Source organism: Chlorocebus sabaeus, chromosome 25 (genome assembly GCF_047675955.1).
Source record: "Chlorocebus sabaeus isolate Y175 chromosome 25, mChlSab1.0.hap1, whole genome shotgun sequence".
In the NCBI taxonomy this organism is placed as follows: domain Eukaryota; kingdom Metazoa; phylum Chordata; class Mammalia; order Primates; family Cercopithecidae; genus Chlorocebus; species Chlorocebus sabaeus.
The window spans coordinates 3,868,074-3,884,925 of record NC_132928.1 but is presented as its reverse complement, the minus strand read 5'-3'; positions in this window follow the sequence as shown (position 1 = coordinate 3,884,925).

The window sequence follows — 16,852 nt, the reverse complement described above, 5'->3', positions numbered from 1 at the left end:
TTTGAGACCAGCCTGGCCAACATGGTGAAACCCCGTCTCTACTAAAAAAATACAAAATTAGCCGGGCGTGGTGGTGGGCACCTGTAATCCCAGCTACTCAGGAGGCTGAGGCAGGAGAATCGCTTGAACCCAGGAGGCGGAGGTTGCAGTGAGCCGAGATTACATCACTGCATTCCAACTAGTCAACAAGAGTGACATTCCATCTCAAAAAAAAAAAAAAAAAAAGAAAAGAAAAGAAAATGAGAAATTCTAGTTATTTTTTCCTGTAACTATAATCTCGGTGTGCTATGAAACTTGGAACAAGTCATTAAACCATTTTTTGTCAACATTTACTTATATACAGAATGGGATTAATAATATTCTAACAATAGTAATTGACCATTAGCTAAGTCCTTTAAAGAAATGAAGTCTCCAACATTTGTTGCGTCAAGGCCCTGCAGAGCTGTATGAGCTTCAGCCGCCGCTGTGTTCTACTAGACTCCAGGGCTTGCCTCTGTTATCTCCAACAGATAAGATCATGCCAGAGCACATGAAGTCAGCACTCGCCCCATTTAACCTTAAGTCAACACTATAGGGTTTGCTTCCTTTTACCAAGTACCAGCATACATAGAAAAACAATCAGTTTCCTGGTTCCAGTCTGATCTGCTGCAAAGAACAAAGAAGGGCCCGCCTTTATCCACTGGATAAAGGGAACAGGGAGCCAAAAAATGATGTAGGAGACGATGCCAGGCCAGGGTTGAGGAAACAGGACAGAACCCAGGAATTTGCTTTCTCCCTGGACCTACTGCTTTCTACAGAGGGTCAGAGAGTTCGGCCAGAAACCTCCTCCAAGACCAAGGTTATGTGTGTGCCTCCTTAATTAGAAAAACAGGCCAGACACAGCAGCTCACACCTATAAGTCCAGTACTTTGGAACGCCAAGGTATGAGGATCACTTGAGGCCAGAAATTCAAGACCTGCTTGGGTGACATAGTGAGACCTTATAACTACAAAAAAAAAAAAAAAAAAAAAAAAAAAGCCAGTATATTAGTTCATTTTCACGCTGCTGATAAAAGACATACCTGAGACTGGGCAATTTACAAAATAAAGACATTTAATTGGACTTACAGTTCCATGTGGCTAGGGAAGTCTAACAATCATGGCAGAAGGCAAGGAGAAGCAAGTCACATCTTACATAGATGGCAGCAGGCAAAGAAAGAACTTGCAAAGGAAAACTCCCCCTGATAATAACCACCAGATCTCGTGAGACTGACTCAGTATCATGAGAACAGCATGGGAAAGACCTGCCCCCATGATTCAATTACCTCCCAACGGGTCTCTCCTACAACACATGGGAATTCAAGATGAGATTTGGGTGGGGACACAGCCGAACCATATCACCAGGTGTGGTGGCATGTGCCTGTAGTCCCAGCTACTCAGGAGGCTAAGGTTGGAGGATTGCTTGAGCCCAGGAGTTTGACGCTGTGGGGAGCCATGACCGTGTCACTGCACTCCAGCCTGGGTAACAGAGCGAGATCCCGTCTTAAAAAAGAAAGAAAAAAAAATGACTACCCCAATAACTCTGAAGGACACAAACTTCAAACACACACACACATACACACACACACACTCTTCATGAATTTCACCCCTTAGATCTGGAGGGTTAACTTCATGGCAAACATAGGGGTTACAAAAACAGCACACCAAAATATCTCCCCCCAAGTTTTTCATTAACAACATGAGTCTTCCTAGGTCTGAGTACTTTAGTGTCTATCCTTAATAATTAATATCTGGGCATTAAAAGTTTCAGCTCTTTCCACCTAGCATCTGTAAGTGTCAACCAGAACCTACTAACAAATGTGAACATACAACATTTGAACATAAAGTAATATCTCTGGCCTTCAAAGGTGACAAAACTCAGAGTAGCATTTCTCATCCTAAGCTTCCAGCTGTTGGCCTGAGCATATTCACAAAGGTGAAGCCTCGTACTACACCATCCACATTCTCTCCCCTGTCTCTGCAGGCCAGGAGCATGCTTCAGCGAGTTGGCTGATGGTCTGAAGAGTTACATAGAGTCAAGGATAAACATATTTTGGTTTTTTTAAAACCCAGCATAAAAATAGCAGTACAAATATTTCACAATAAAAATAATCATTTCTTTTATTAGCCCTTTATTAGTTTGCCCCCTTTCTTAACTGGAAGATTTTTAAGTGACTTACAGCATTTAGGTCCAATGTCATGTTTGTTATGTTTATATAGTAACCAAAAACTCTGGATAAATATTTATGTAGTTACAAAACTTTTAACGGGCCCCAAACTTGGAATAATCCAAAAGAAACACAATGCTCCATTTTGGGGAGTTGTAAATCCCCTGTTGTCAACATAATTCGGACACTGGGAAGGAGGGAGTAAGCCTGAATGGCTCCCATATGTTTGCCGCAAGTAGGCTTCGAGGGATGGGGGTGGAAGGGAGAAAGGAGGAAGGGGCTGCCATGGCTGGCCCGCATCAAGTGTCCTGACAGTCTGGTAATGTGCAGCGCATTGTTTTGCACTTGTCAGCTGTTGCCCAGGGATGCCTGTGTGATAAATGAATAATGGGCTCCACAGGGCTCCCCTTACACTAAAAAATTCAGCACATGTGGTTCTGGCCAGTTTTCTATCCATCCTATCTTTCGGTCACTCTGGAAGTACATTTGTTCCCTGGGCCATAAAAAAGAATATTATAGGTTTTAAGAGAGAATTGAGGTCAACAATTCAGAGCATCAGTCTTTAGGGACATGACATAAAGAAATCATACGTGAAACCTGGATGCAAGATCATCTAGAAAAGTACCCAGGATCAATGGGTTGGGAGAGTGGAAATAAAGGAAAATAATTTAACAAAGATTGCTCCCTTGAATACGTAAAGACCCAAACTTACTTTTTTGTCTTATTTATTTTTTGAGATAAGAGTCTCACTGTTACCCAGGTTGGAGTGCAGTGGCACGATAATGATAGCCTCAAATTCCTGGGCTCAAGAGATCTTCCTGCCTCAGCTTCTAAAATAGCTGGAACTACAAGTGCGTGCCACCAGGCCTAGCTAATTAAAAAAAAATTTTTTTTTTAGAGGCAGGGTCCCAATAGGTGCTTGGGCTGCTCTTGAACTCCTGAGCTCAAGTGATCCCCCCATCTTGGCCTCCCAAAGTACTGGGATTATAACCCTGAACCACTGCACCTGTCTGGCTCAAACTTGCTCATTTTTAACTGGTAATCATTTGAGAAATTTTATGAGAGAGAGAGAGAGAAAGCAGAGGATGCTCCTAGGCCTGTACATACAACAAGTTGGCTGTGGAGTCACAGTAATTTGGGGCCAGTACTCTATAAAATAGTAATAATAACTGTACTACCTCATAAGGTTGTTGTGAGACATATCTACAGCAATACAGAAGTTGCTTAGCATAATGTCAGGCACAGAGTAAGTGGTAATCAATGCTAGCTAGTATTATTCTTCCTCAACTCTTCAGACCCTCACTGCAGGGAAAGAGTTAATTTTAGCCATATTTAGCTGGAACGACTAGAAAAATTGAGCAGAAAATCTTTCCAAAAAGTTTTGACTTGGAGAAAGGAGGTTTATGGTTCTGTTCCCTGAAAGCTATGGCCTAGCAGGGGACAGTCTCTGCCCAGCAGGAGAGAAACCCTACCCTCACTGAGGCTAACTTAGCAGAATGCTGGTCTCTTAAGAATGGCAGCTGGGAGGGCCTTTTGGTCTTTGGATGGTTCAAAGAATTTCTCAAAGCTTTGCTAGTGGGGCAAGAAATACTCAGTAAAACCTGAAATAGCCCCTGCCAGGGCCGACGGCCAACAGCTGTGGGAATGGCAGCTGCTGTGACCCACGTCACTGCACCTGACCCAGGCATGGGGATCCCTGACAAGTGGTCATGAGAGTCTCACGTTTTTAATCTGTCTGGAAGCCAATGAGAAGTGTAAGGAAGCCAGATTCTGATCCCAAACAGTGGCATCCAATCAATGTGCGTAAATTTCTCATCGTGATCCCTTCCTCCTTACCATGGAGTGGAGAGAAAGGGAGAATTCCCACACTTTGGCAATATGAAAGGACTATTCTGTAATCCTATTTTCAGGACAGTTTTCCTTCCTTTTAAAAATTCAGGTTGGTAACTCACGCCTGTAATCCCAGCACTTTGGGAGGCCGAGGTGGGCAGATCACGAGGTCAGGAGATCAAAACCATACTGGCTAACACTGTGAAACCCCATCTGTACTTAAAAATACAAAAAATTAGCTGGGCATGGTGGTGAACACCTGTAGTCCCAGCTACTCGGGAGGCTGAGGCAGAAGAATGGTGTGAACCCGGGAAGCACAGCCTGCAGTGAGCTGAGATCGTACCACTGCCTGGGTGACAGAGTGAGACTCCATCTCAAAAAAAAAAAAAAAAAAAAAAAAAAATTCCTCCTGTAATCCCATCACTCTGGGAGGCTGAGGCGGGTGGATCATGAGGTCAGGAGTTCAGGGCCAACCTGGCCAAGATGGAGAAACCCTGTCTCTACTAAAAATACAAAAAAATTAGCTGGGCATGGTGGTGGGCGCCTGTAATCCCAGCTGAGGCAGAGAATTGCTTGAACCCAGGAAGCAGAGCTTGCAGTGAGCCGAGATCACGCCACTGCACTCCAGTCTGGGTGAAAAAGCGAGACTCCATCTCAAAAAAAAGAAAAAAATTCATATAAATTTCTCATCAGAATTGCATTCTATACCTGGGGCCCTCTGAATACTGCTTTGAATGTTGAACATCATTTGAGGTGAAATAATGATGCTAACTCACATTTATTAAGCATTTACAATATATCTTGCACCCCTACAGGCACTTTATATCTATTTAATTTAATCTTATAAAGCTTATCTCTAATACCAAGGTTACATACTAGTGAGTGCCAAAGGTGGAATCCAACTCACCTTTTTCTTTTCTTTTCTTTTCTTTCTTTTTTTTTTTTTTTTTTTTTTTTTTTTTGCGATGGTCTCACTCTGCCACCCAGGCTGGAGTGCAGTGGTACGAGTTTGGGTCGCTGCAACATTCGCCTCCTGGGTTCAAGCGACTCTCTTGCTTCAGCCTCCCGAGTAGCTGGGATTACAGGTGTGTGCCACCAGGCCCCGCTAATTTTTGTATTTTTAGTAGAGATGAGGTTTCACCATGTTGGCCAGGCTGGTCTTGAACTACTGACCTCAAGGGATCCTCCTGCCTCAGCTTCTCAAAATTCTGGGATTACAGGTGTGAGCCACCGTGCCTGGCCTAACTCACCTTTTTCTTTATAGAAAGCTGCCTGGTTTTCGAAGGAAGTCTTGAAATATTTTTTTTCTCTTAAAAGTATTTTATAAAGTCTTTTGATTATAAAAATAATGTATGCTTATAACAGAAATTTTGGAAAATGCAAAATGTGTAAAGAAGTAGTAATTCTACTACTCCACACGTAACTGCTGTTAGTATTTTAAATTTTCCTAAGGTATTTTTCTGCACATATATTGATAATATTTCTTTTTTCTCCAAATTGTTATCTTAAAACTTTTAGATTTTCCAAAGATTTTTTAAACTTCTTTGAAATACCAGAAAGCCCATCTAACCCAGTGAAGCAAGTATGGACTTTTGAAGTTCAAACATACTTTGGAAAATTAACCACACGGTTTCCAAGAGGAAATTAAAATTGGCAAAATGCCCTTTTCCACCCTGATAAGGGCGTTAAATGCCTGACCATTTGTTTTGCTGGCAGCAGGACCACTTTTTAGTGGCAACCAATGACTATTAGTGCCAATAAAATTCTTAAACCCCTTACAGCATTAATCATGCTCCAGATGTTACAAAAGTTGAGTGACTGAAAATGTACATACATTCAAGTCTTCAGCTGCTGCCTCAAGGTCAGGGGGATTTCAGCTTCATTCTCTTAATTCAGAGTTAAGCCAGACCCCATCAGTGAGATTTCAGCCCCATTATACACCACAGAGGCTTCATTTTGCATATATTTCAGTATTTTCTATTTTCCTTTGGCCACTCTCATAGCGTATGTGTTCCTTTAAAACATCTCCTATTTGATGAATAGTCCTTCCTAGGGCCCTTTTGTAGGCATGAGAGATTATACTCTGTTTGGATTCTATCTTTGCCCCTGAGATACCAACCAGTAGCATTCTTCCCACTTTGTCTGATCAAATGGAATTATTTTTAGAAGAAGCTGCTGTGTCTGAAAGACAGCTTATAATCTTAAAAAAGCCCTTTACATTGCAGACATATGGGCTTCTTGACAGTGTGTGTCTAGAATTGCAATGTTTTCTCTGCCCAGAGGACTACCTTTGAATTCACCCTTTCTGCTTGTGTGTGTCTGTAAAAATAAATGAATTGCTTTGGCACTGAATATAGTAACTGTAGCGTGCATCATTTCTGACAGCTACTTCCTGAACTTCTTTCCTGAATGTTGTGTGAAATGTGAAACCCCATCTCTACTAAAAAGTACAAAAGATTAGCCGGGTGTGGTGGTGAACGCCTGTAGTCCCACTTACTTGGGAGGCTAAGGCAGGAGAATGGCGTGAACCCGGGAAGTGGAGCCTCCAGTGAGCTGAGATCGCACCACTGCACTCCAGCCTGTGTGACAGAGCTGCGGATTGGTTCTCCACAGAGCTCCTGGCACAGAGGAAAATGGACATCAGGTAGCAGTACCAGGCTGGCGACCATGGCTTTTACACATTGCTTCACACAACCCTGTCCAGGAGTTTTACACACTCACTAAACAAACAGAAGGCACCATCCAATTCACTGGAGCTCCACTGGATAAATATGGAAAGAATGTGGGAGATATGTCATGAACCACAATGGTTTTGTGTTCTGTGTAATTTGAAGATGAGATTCCTTTGCTGTGTGTCACCTCCCATATTACCACTGTCGCCCAACATTTCGTAACCATCAACTCTTTGCCAGTGCCCACATGCAAAGATGGGTTTGTATTAAAAAATAAATGAGAACAGCACATTCTGATGTGGTGTAGTATATCAGCATTTTCCATGAAGGCTCGTCGCCGGCCTTCCCCTTTTAGGAAACAAAGGACACATGACAGAGCCTGCTTATCCCATTACAGCTCCTGGTGAGAAGGGCGAAGCGATGTCAGAAATAATAGAAAAGTCTTTTTCTTTGAAATATCTAGATGTTCAAAGATGGGAATGGCCACAGCGGGGAGAAGACTGTGCTATGCAAGTTGATCTGATTTTGTGGACCATCCATTTCCAATTGGGAAGCTCACTTACTTTCAACTTGAAGCATCAGAAAACCAGACTTACAGCAGCTTCAGCCTATAGGGGTTCATTTTTCTCATGTAACAAGAAGAACAGAAGTGGACAGTCCAGGCCTAATCCTCAAGGACTCAGTTTCTTTCTGTCCCATCAACCTTACCATGTTGGATTTTCATCTTTGTGCTTGTTGCCTTATGGTGGTAAGATGGCTGCAGCACCTCTGGGACTCACGATTGATTTTTAAGGTAGGAAGAAGGGGACAGAACTGTATTAGTCAGACGGCCTCCTTTCATCTGGAAAGCAAAAGGTTTCCCTGAATCCTCAGCAGATTTCTGTTGTCTTCCCATTGGCCAGAACTGTGTCACATGGTCATTTTTAATAGGGCTAAAAATGAGTTTTTCCTGGGAATATTGCTGCTTGAACTAAATTGTGGTTCTGTTAGTGCAAAAGAAGAGGAGTGGGTGGAGTTTGGTCACATACCTCACACAGCCACTCTTCTTAAGATGTTACTTAGAGGATGGTAGGGACTGAGAGGAGGAGGCAGAAGAAGCATAGCGACCTCTTTGGAGACGTAAGTGACTGTCTACATCATGTGTTTGTAGAGCCATGGGAATCACAAATAACTCTTTCGATAGGATAGCAGTCCCAAACTTTTTGTTCGTATGTGAAAATCTCTGTAATGAATTGTTAGTTCCCTGTTACAATTATTATGAAAATCTGTTGTGTTTAAATTACTGGGAAAGTGTAAGTGTGACTTTTAAAAGGCAAATCTGACCATTTTGCCCAGCCCCAGCTTAAAACCCTTCAGGAGATTTCCATGGCTCTTGAGATAAAATGCACCGTCCTTGGCATGGGCTCTAGAGACCTGCAGGACACTATTTCAGCAGCCTCCTGTGGTGCCTCTCTGCTCCAGGGCTCTCTCTCTGTCCCTCCTTCTCCCTAGAACCCTCTTTCCCCATTTGGGGCCTTGCAGCCCCTGCTCAATCTTCAGCTCTAAGATGAAGGATTCCTTAGAGAAGCATTCCCTTACCCATCAGCCTAGCTTTAGGGACCCCAATAGGAGCGCTGAGTATTCTGATCTTCTCCTTAGCATTAATTTTTACTTTTTATTTATTTGATTTTATTTTTGAGATGGAGTTTCGCTTTTGTTGCCCAGGCTGGAGTGCAGTGGCACGATCTCGGCTCACTGCAACCTCTGCCTCCTGGGTTCAAGCAATTCTCTACCTCAGCCTCCCCAGTAGCTGGGATTACAGGCACCCACCACCACGCCCGGCTAATTTTTTTGTATTTTTAGTAGAGATGGGGTTCACTATGTTGGCCAGTATGGTCTTGAACTCCTGACGTCAGGTGATCCACCTCCCTTGGCCTCCCAAAGTGCTGGGATTACAGGGGTGAGCCACCACTCCCAGTGGTATTTGTTTTTATAATTAATTATAAAAATTAATTAATTTTCAGTTAATTGTTTCAACTCTGCTTTTCCTGCTAGAATGTTAACTTCATGAAGGCCCCTTTGTTCTTTTTTCCTACTTGATTTGTAGCACCTAGTTGGGTGTCTGCTATGTAGTAAGCACTTAAAAAATGTATATTGAATGAATGAAATGAAATTTTAAAAGTATGAATTTGCTTTGTTGATACCACATATTGGTGCCCATCAAAATACTATCCTTGAACTGGTGTTGGCCTGCAAACTGTTCACTATTCATGTGGAACAAGATAAGTACAGAAATTGAAAGGATTTAGAAACTCATAACAATTATCAAATTGTTTGTATGCAATGATTAGGACATTTTTTTTCTTTTTTTAGACAGCGTCCTGCTCTGTCACCCAGGCTGGGGTGCAGTGGCACGATCAAAGCTCACTGCAACCTTGAATTCCTGGGCTCAAGTGATCCTCTTGCCTCAGCCTTCTGAATAGCAGCTGGGACTATAGGTGTGAGCCACCACACCCAGCTAATTCTTTTTTCTTTTTTTTAAGAGATGGGGGTCTCATGTTTCCCAGGCTAGTCTTGAACTCCTGGGCTAAAGGGATCCTCCCATCTCAGCCTCCCAAAATGCTGGATTTACAAGTGTAAGCCTTTATGCCTAGCCAAAAAAAATTTTTTTTTTTTTAGACGGAGTTTTGCCCTTGTTGCCCAGGCTGGAGTGCAATAGCACGATCTGAGCTCACTGCAACCTCCACCTCCTGGGTTCAAGCAATTCTCCTGCCTCAGCCTCCTGAGTAGCTGGGATTACAGACGCCTGCCACCGCACCCAGATAATTTTTGTATTTTAGTAGAGATGGAGTTTCACCATGTTGGCCAGGCTGGTCTTGGACTCCTGACCTCAGGTGATTTACCCACTTAGGCCTCTCAAAGTGCTGGGATTACAGGCATGAACAACCGTGCCCGGCCCCCAGAAATTTTTAAAAATAAAATCAAATTGGCTGGGCGCGGTGGCTCATACCTGTAATCCCAGCACTTTGGGAGGCCAAGGTGGGCGGATCACAAGGTCAGGAGGTTGAGACCATCCTGACTAACACGATGAAACCCCGTCTCTACTAAAAACACAAAAAATTAGCAGGGCATGGTGGCGGGCACCTGTGGTCCCAGTTACTCGGGAGGCTGAGGCAGGAGAATGGCGTGAACCCAGGAGGTAGAGCCTGCAGTGAGCCGAGATCACGCCACTGCACTCCAGTCTGGGTCACAGAGTGAGATTCTGTCTCAAAAAAAAAAAAAAAAATCAAATCAGTCCTTCGCACAGTTTGAGAAACACTGCTATGGGTTAGATACCACAAACTATCATTACATTAATAGAATGTAAACATTTCTGAAGCTTCAGGAGCTCAGAAGCCACTGTCAGTAGCATGGGAAGCCGGCAGGTCAATGAGAACTTCCTGCAAGAGGGAAGCCATATAACTGCCCCCCCGCCCCCACTTCCTGAGTGGAATCCTAACTCCTTAACTTCCCAGCAAGTTATTTAACCCAGCTGCCTCAGTTTCCTCATGTGTAAATGGGGATTATAAAAGAACCTTCTTCACAGTGTTATTTTGAAAGATTACGTGGGGGCAACTATATGCAAAGCATTTAGTGCAGAATCTGTCTCCAGTATACACTAGCTAAGCGTCTGCTATTATTATTACTTGCAAATCATTTTGCAAAAAATAAAAGAGGATCTTTTTTTTAAAAAAACATAGTTTTGATTAAAATAACACCTCAAATATAACAGCACACTGAACAGAGATGGTATCAAGCCTACACTGAGAGCAAAGTGCCTACTGGGAGGATATGCGGTTGTGTGTGCCCGAGGCCTGGCTCTGACCTCATATCAAGGAAAATATTTGCATGGCAGAGCTGTTATATTCATGCATGATTCTTTTTTCCTTTTCTTTTCTTTCTTTTTTTTTTTTTTTTTGAGGTGGAATTTCGCTTTTGTTGCCCAGGCTGGAGTGCAATGGCACGACCTTGGCTGACTGCAACCTCCGCCTCCCAGGTTCAAGTGAGTCTCCTGTCTTAGCCTCTGGAGTAGCTGGGATTACAGGCACGCACCACCATGCCCGGCTAATTTTTTGTGTTTTCAGTAGAGACGTGGTTTCATCTTGTTGGCCAGACTGATTTCGAACTCCTGACCTCCGGTGATCCACCCTCCTTGCCCTCCCAAAGTGCTGGGATTACAGGCATAAGCCACCGAGCCCAGCCTCATGCATGATTCTTATAGGGGAAAACTTGCAAACTGAACAGAGAGAGGGATGACTCTTCTTTTGGTTTTTCGTTACTATTATATTCTTTTCTAACTCAGGAAATGGCTGAAATTCTATCATTAAGACTGCAGGCCCTGTGCAGTGGCTCACACCATCCCAGCACTTTTGGGAGGCCGAGGCAGGTGGATCACCTGAGGTCAGGAGTTGGAAACCAGCCAGGCCAACATGGTGGTCTCTACTGAAAATACAAAATTAGCTGGGCATGGTGGTGCATGCCTGTAATCCCAGCTACTTGGGAGGCTGAGGCAGGAGAATCACTTGAACCCGGGAGGCGGAGGTTGCAGTGAGCCAGGATCACTCCACTACACTCCAGCCTGGGCAACAAGAGCGAAACTCCATCTCAAAAAAAAAAAAAAAAAAGACCGCATCTTCTTAGTTGAAGTCTTTAATGTAAAATGCAAGTACAGTGTAAATAGGTTACATTTTTAGTCCTTCTCAGTCATTTACATTTTAATGTGAAGAAAATCTCTGAAGGAATCTTAGAGGGTAGAGGCCTTGCCCCTGTCTTACTGTAACCTGGCACTTGCTTTCCAACTCCACTCCCACTCCCTAAAATCCCACCCATCATAGAGTTTATCTTAGCTTGTACCTTAAGCTTCAAGATTTCTTTGCATGTTCCAGCCTGGCTATTCTCTCTCTTCCCTGACGGGAAGCACAGTCTGTGCCACATAACTTGGCCTAATATTCTGCCATCCACTGTTCAGTAGAGTTCCATGTGTGTGTCTTAGTCACACCTCTGAGTTCAGAGGCCACTTTTTGATAACTCTTCCTTCCCCACCACCGGGCTGCACACAGAACAGGTGCTCAATAAACCATTGTTGGACGATGGGGAAGGTGAGGCAGAAACCTGGGGCATATGTGTCAGTAGAGAGTAGGGGCAAGCCTCGAACATGAGCTGGACTAAGTCATTTGTGACCTTAAAGAAAGCGTGTTCAATATAGATGGGAAGGAGAGGGAGCCGGGAGGAAAGAGCGAGAGGGTGAAAACAATGGAGGCAGAAAGTATAGTGGAAAATCCTTTTTAAAATAATTTGTTGGCCAGGCGCAGTGGCTCACACCTGTAATCCCAGCACTTGGGGAGGCGAGGGTGGGCGGATCACTCAAACCCAGGAGTTCGAGACCAGACTGGGCAACATAGTGAAACCCTGTCTCTACAAAAAGTACAAAAATTATCCAGGCATGGTGGCACATCCCTGTGGTCCCAGCTACTTGGGAGGCTGAAGCAGGAGGATCACTTGGGCCCAGGAGGTAGAGATTGCAGTGAGCTTTGATCGCACTGCTGCACTCCAGCCTGGGTGACAGGAGTAAGACCCTGTATCAAAAGAAAAAGAAAAGAAAAAGTCACGATGTTTTCAAGACAAGAAACTTCATTCAGTTTGTGTATCTGTAGAAAGGAAGGAGACCACAGAGAGGATGCTGTTAAATGGGAAGACAAGGGGACAATGGGTTCATGATGATTCCTAAGAGGCATAGAACCAAGGGCTCTCATAGAAGGGCTAACCTTGGCTGGAAGGAGGGACCCCTCCTCTTCTGACACAGAAAGGAAGGCGAGGTGGGTAAGTGATGATACATTGATGCTAAGGGGTGGAGAAGAAATGAATGACGGAGGGAGCTGGTAGACTTGACCTCAGAAAAGACAGAATCCACGTTCTGTTCCAAAGGAAGGTCACCCCACCTCTTTTCTCCTCCACCCCCTGGCTCAGAGTTTGAGGCTTGGCAGTGGAAAGAATGTGTGGGTCAGTGTTGAGCTGTCAGAAAAGAGGTGCTTAAAAAGCTTACACGGTAACCTCTGAGGACCAGGTTTCTACTGGCTGCATGGATATGTAGAAGAACCAGTGGCCCATTCATTCACCCAGCAATCACGTGTCCTCCATTCATTCACCAACAATCACGTGTCCTCCGTTCATTCACTCAACAATCACGTGTCCTCCGTTCATTCACTCAACAATCATGTGTCCTCCATTCATTCACCAACAATCACGTGTCCTCCGTTCATTCACTCAACAATCACGTGTCCTCCGTTCATTCACTCAACAATCACGTGTCCTCCGTTCATTCACCCAGCAATCACGTGTCCTCCGTTCATTCACTCAACAATCACGTGTCCTCCGTTCATTCACTCAACAATCACGTGTCCTCCGTTTATTCACCCCGCAATCACGTGTCCTCCGTTTATTCACCCCGCAATCACCTGTCCTCCGTTTATTCACCCCACAATCACCTGTCCTCCATTTATTCACCCCACAATCACCTGTCCTCCGTTTATTCACCCCACAATCACCTGTCCTCCGTTTATTCACCCCGCAATCACATGTCCTCCGTTTATTCACCCAACAATCACATGTCCTCCATTTATTCACCCAGCAGTCACATGTCCTCCATTCATTCACCCAACAGTCACATGTCCAGCACCTACCTCGAGCCAGGTGCTACTTAGAGCCTTGTTCAGCAGTGAACAAAAGAGGCTGAGTCCCTTCCTCAAGGAGTTTGTAGACTAGATGAGAAAACAGGCAAACGGGCAGTTGGAGCACAGTGCGGGGAATGTTACAGTAGGGTAAATAAGGGGAGCTGTCGGGGGGATGGCCCCAGTGGTAACAAAAACTTAAGGCTGCAAAGATTAATCTATTTAGAGTGAGTGGCAGAATCAAAGGCCCAAAGACAACAAGGAGCCTGGCTTTTTGGAAAGTAAAAATGGAGCTGTGTGGCTGGAGCGAAGGGAGGTGGCGAAGAAGAGAAAAGACCTGAGGTTGGAGAGGTAAGCAAGGGCCGATCACAGGGAGCAGAGCCTGCCCCTCCAGTCTCACCCAACCTGCCTAGATTCTGTGTTTTATCCTGGAGAAGGGAGGGAGTTGGAAACAAGAAGGCCAGTTACAAGAGAGTAGTGACTGTGTAAGTGAAAAGAAGCAAATGGAGTTGAGAGATTTATAGGCGGGATAATGGACAGGCCTTGTTAATTGATTGGATAAAGAAGAAGTAAAGGGAGACTCTCAAGTTTCTAGCATGGGCAACTGGGTCAAGGGAGATGCCGTTCACTGAAATAGGAAACAGGAGGAAGGACTAGTTTATGGGGGAAGATGAAGAGCTTATTTTGAGCATGTGGATGTTGAGGGGCCAATGGGGAATGTAAATGGGGAATGGCAGCAGACAGCTGGATTTATGTGTCTGGAGCCTGGGAGAGAGGTCTGGACTGGCGGCACTGGATGATTGATTTCCAGTTTTAGATGATAATGGAAGCCTCAGAATCATTGGGATGAACCAGAGGAGAGGGAAGAGTAAGAAGAGAACAAAATGAGGGCTAGACCAGGAGAGAATACAGCCACTTAGGGATGAGCAGAAGCTGAAGAACTCACAAAGGGAGAGGAGCCCACACAGGACACTGGGAAAGTAGGAGTGAAAGGAGTTAAAGAGCAGGACGTCCTGAAGTCAAGGGATGAAAAGCACATCAAAGGAGGAACAATAAGCAACTTGGGAAGCTACTGAGAGGTCAAGGAAGAAAAGACTCAAGGCAGTCACTGGATCAAGCCACAGGAAGGTTTTAGTGACCTTGCTAAGTCTGACTCCAACAAGTGCTGGGTGGATGCAGAAAGGAACGGAGGAAAACAGCGTCACAGAGACCATGAATGCGAGCTACTCTTCAAAGATTGCAGTTGAGAAAGAATGACAGATGGAGGGGCAGGTGAGGTCAAGGAAAGTTCTTAATTACATTGTCATTTTAAAAAATTGAAGTAAATTGTATTTGTTTATATGGTGATGGGTAGGAGGCTGTAGAAGAAAGGCTAAAGGAACAGGGAGAGTGAATTACTGATAGAAGCGGAGTTTCTGAAAAGGCAAGACACCATGGAAGGCATTGGCCTTGGACAGAAATGATAAGAATAGTAACAGCAATATTAATAATTAAAGAAAGTTTCTCGTGCCAGGCACCATGTACCTTTTCCATTATGTCTTTTTGTTTGTTTGTTTGTTTGTTTGAGACAAGGCCTTGCTCAGTTGTCCAGGTTGGAGTGCAGTGGTACAATCACGGCTCACTGCAGCCTCGACCTCCTGGGCTCAAGCAGTCCTCCCACCTTAGTCTCCCAAGTAGCGGAGACTACAGATATGTGCCACCATGCCCAGCTAATTTTTAAAATTTCTTTTAGAGATGAAGTCTCACCATGTTACCCAGGATGGTCTCAGACTCCTGGGTTCAAGCAATCCTTCCGCCTCAACCTCCCAAAGTGCTGGGATTACATGCATGAGCCACTGCATTTGGCTCTATCATCTCATTTAATGACCACAACCACCCTAGAGAGTAGGTACTATTCTTCTCATTTAAAAGTGGGTACCATCCTTGGCCAGGCGCAGTGACTCCCATCTGTAATCCTAGCACTTTGGGAGGCCGAGGCGGGCGGATCACAAGGTCAGGAGATTGAGACCATCCTGACTAACATGGTGAAACCTGTCTCTACTAAAAACACAAAAAAATTAGCCAGGCATGGTAGCGGGCGCCTGTAGTCCCAGCTAGTTGGGAAGCTGAGGCAGGAGAATGGCGTGAACCCAGGAGGCAGAGCTTGCAGTGAGCCGAGATCGCGCCACTGCACTCCAGCCTGGGAGACAGAGCGAGACTCCATCTCAAAAAAATAAAAAATAAAAAATAAAAAAAGTGGGGACCATGCCAGCACTTTGGAAGGCTGAGGCGGGCAGATTACGAGGTCAGGAGATCGAGACCATCCTGACCCACATGGTGAAACCCTGTCTCCACTAAAATATAAAAAATTAGCTGGGCATGGTGGTACATGCCTGTAGTCCCAGCTACTCGGGAGGCTGAGGCAGGAGAATTGCTTGAACCTGGGAGGCAGAGGTTGCAGTGAGCCGAGATCGTGCCACTGCACTCCATCCTAGAGACAGAGCGAGACTCCGTCTCAAAAAAAAAAAAAAAAAAAAAAAAAAAGAGGTGGGGGCAATCTTTAACTGAAGCCCTCACAATTGCTCCATGTCACAGAGCTAATAAATGATGCAGCTGGGGCTCGTTCCATCCTTAACAGAGGAATAAAGGGGAAGATGGACTCAGGTGCAGTAACGTTGCAGGTTTGGTGACAGTGGGCATTGTCCTCTGATTACCTCTATCTCCTTTGAAGTAGAAGGTGGTGGTGGTGGTGGTGGTGGTGGTGGGAGGGGCCAATGGGAGGGAGAGGTTACCCAATCAGCTGTAGTGAATGCTGTGACAGATGAGCAGCTGTGAGAGCCATATCTCCAGTAGCTCCTGCAGCCAGCGGGCAGAAGCAGGAGGAGTCGGTGACACAGGACTAGGACTGGTTCTCACTTGTCTCTCCCTGTTTTTAACCTTCCAAACCTGAGGGAGGGCCTGCCTTGGAGGTGTACTAACTGGAGTGCCAATTTAGTTCCAGAAAGGAAGAGGAATCTCTGGTTACCTGCCAATGTTAATACATGTCAGAACAATAGTCCTGCTTGGGTCCTGGAAAACTGTGGTACAACACCCATGTCATTATCGTCCTTATAATTTTTCACAGGCTTTGTAGCAACTTTGTAATTTGTGCAGAATTTCATTGACATACCAAATCTCAACAGCACAATACTTTTTAGCTCTGAAATGTTTCATTCATTCCATCTTTCATTTATTCATTGCACAAATATTTATTGAGAGTCAGGCCATAGTGGTCAATACATCCAATGTTCCTGTCCTCACAAACGAAGAAAACACACCTATTTTAACTAGTCTAGATGTGCGTCCCATGAGGTCATGGGCTTTGATTATTTTATTCACCGCTTCATTCTGAGTGCCTGAAACAGTGCTTGGCATGTAAGGGATGCTCAATAAATGTTCGTTTGCAAAGGTGCATTTATCATGAAACTAAACGGAGTTTAAGCTTCATGGCCCCTCAACTG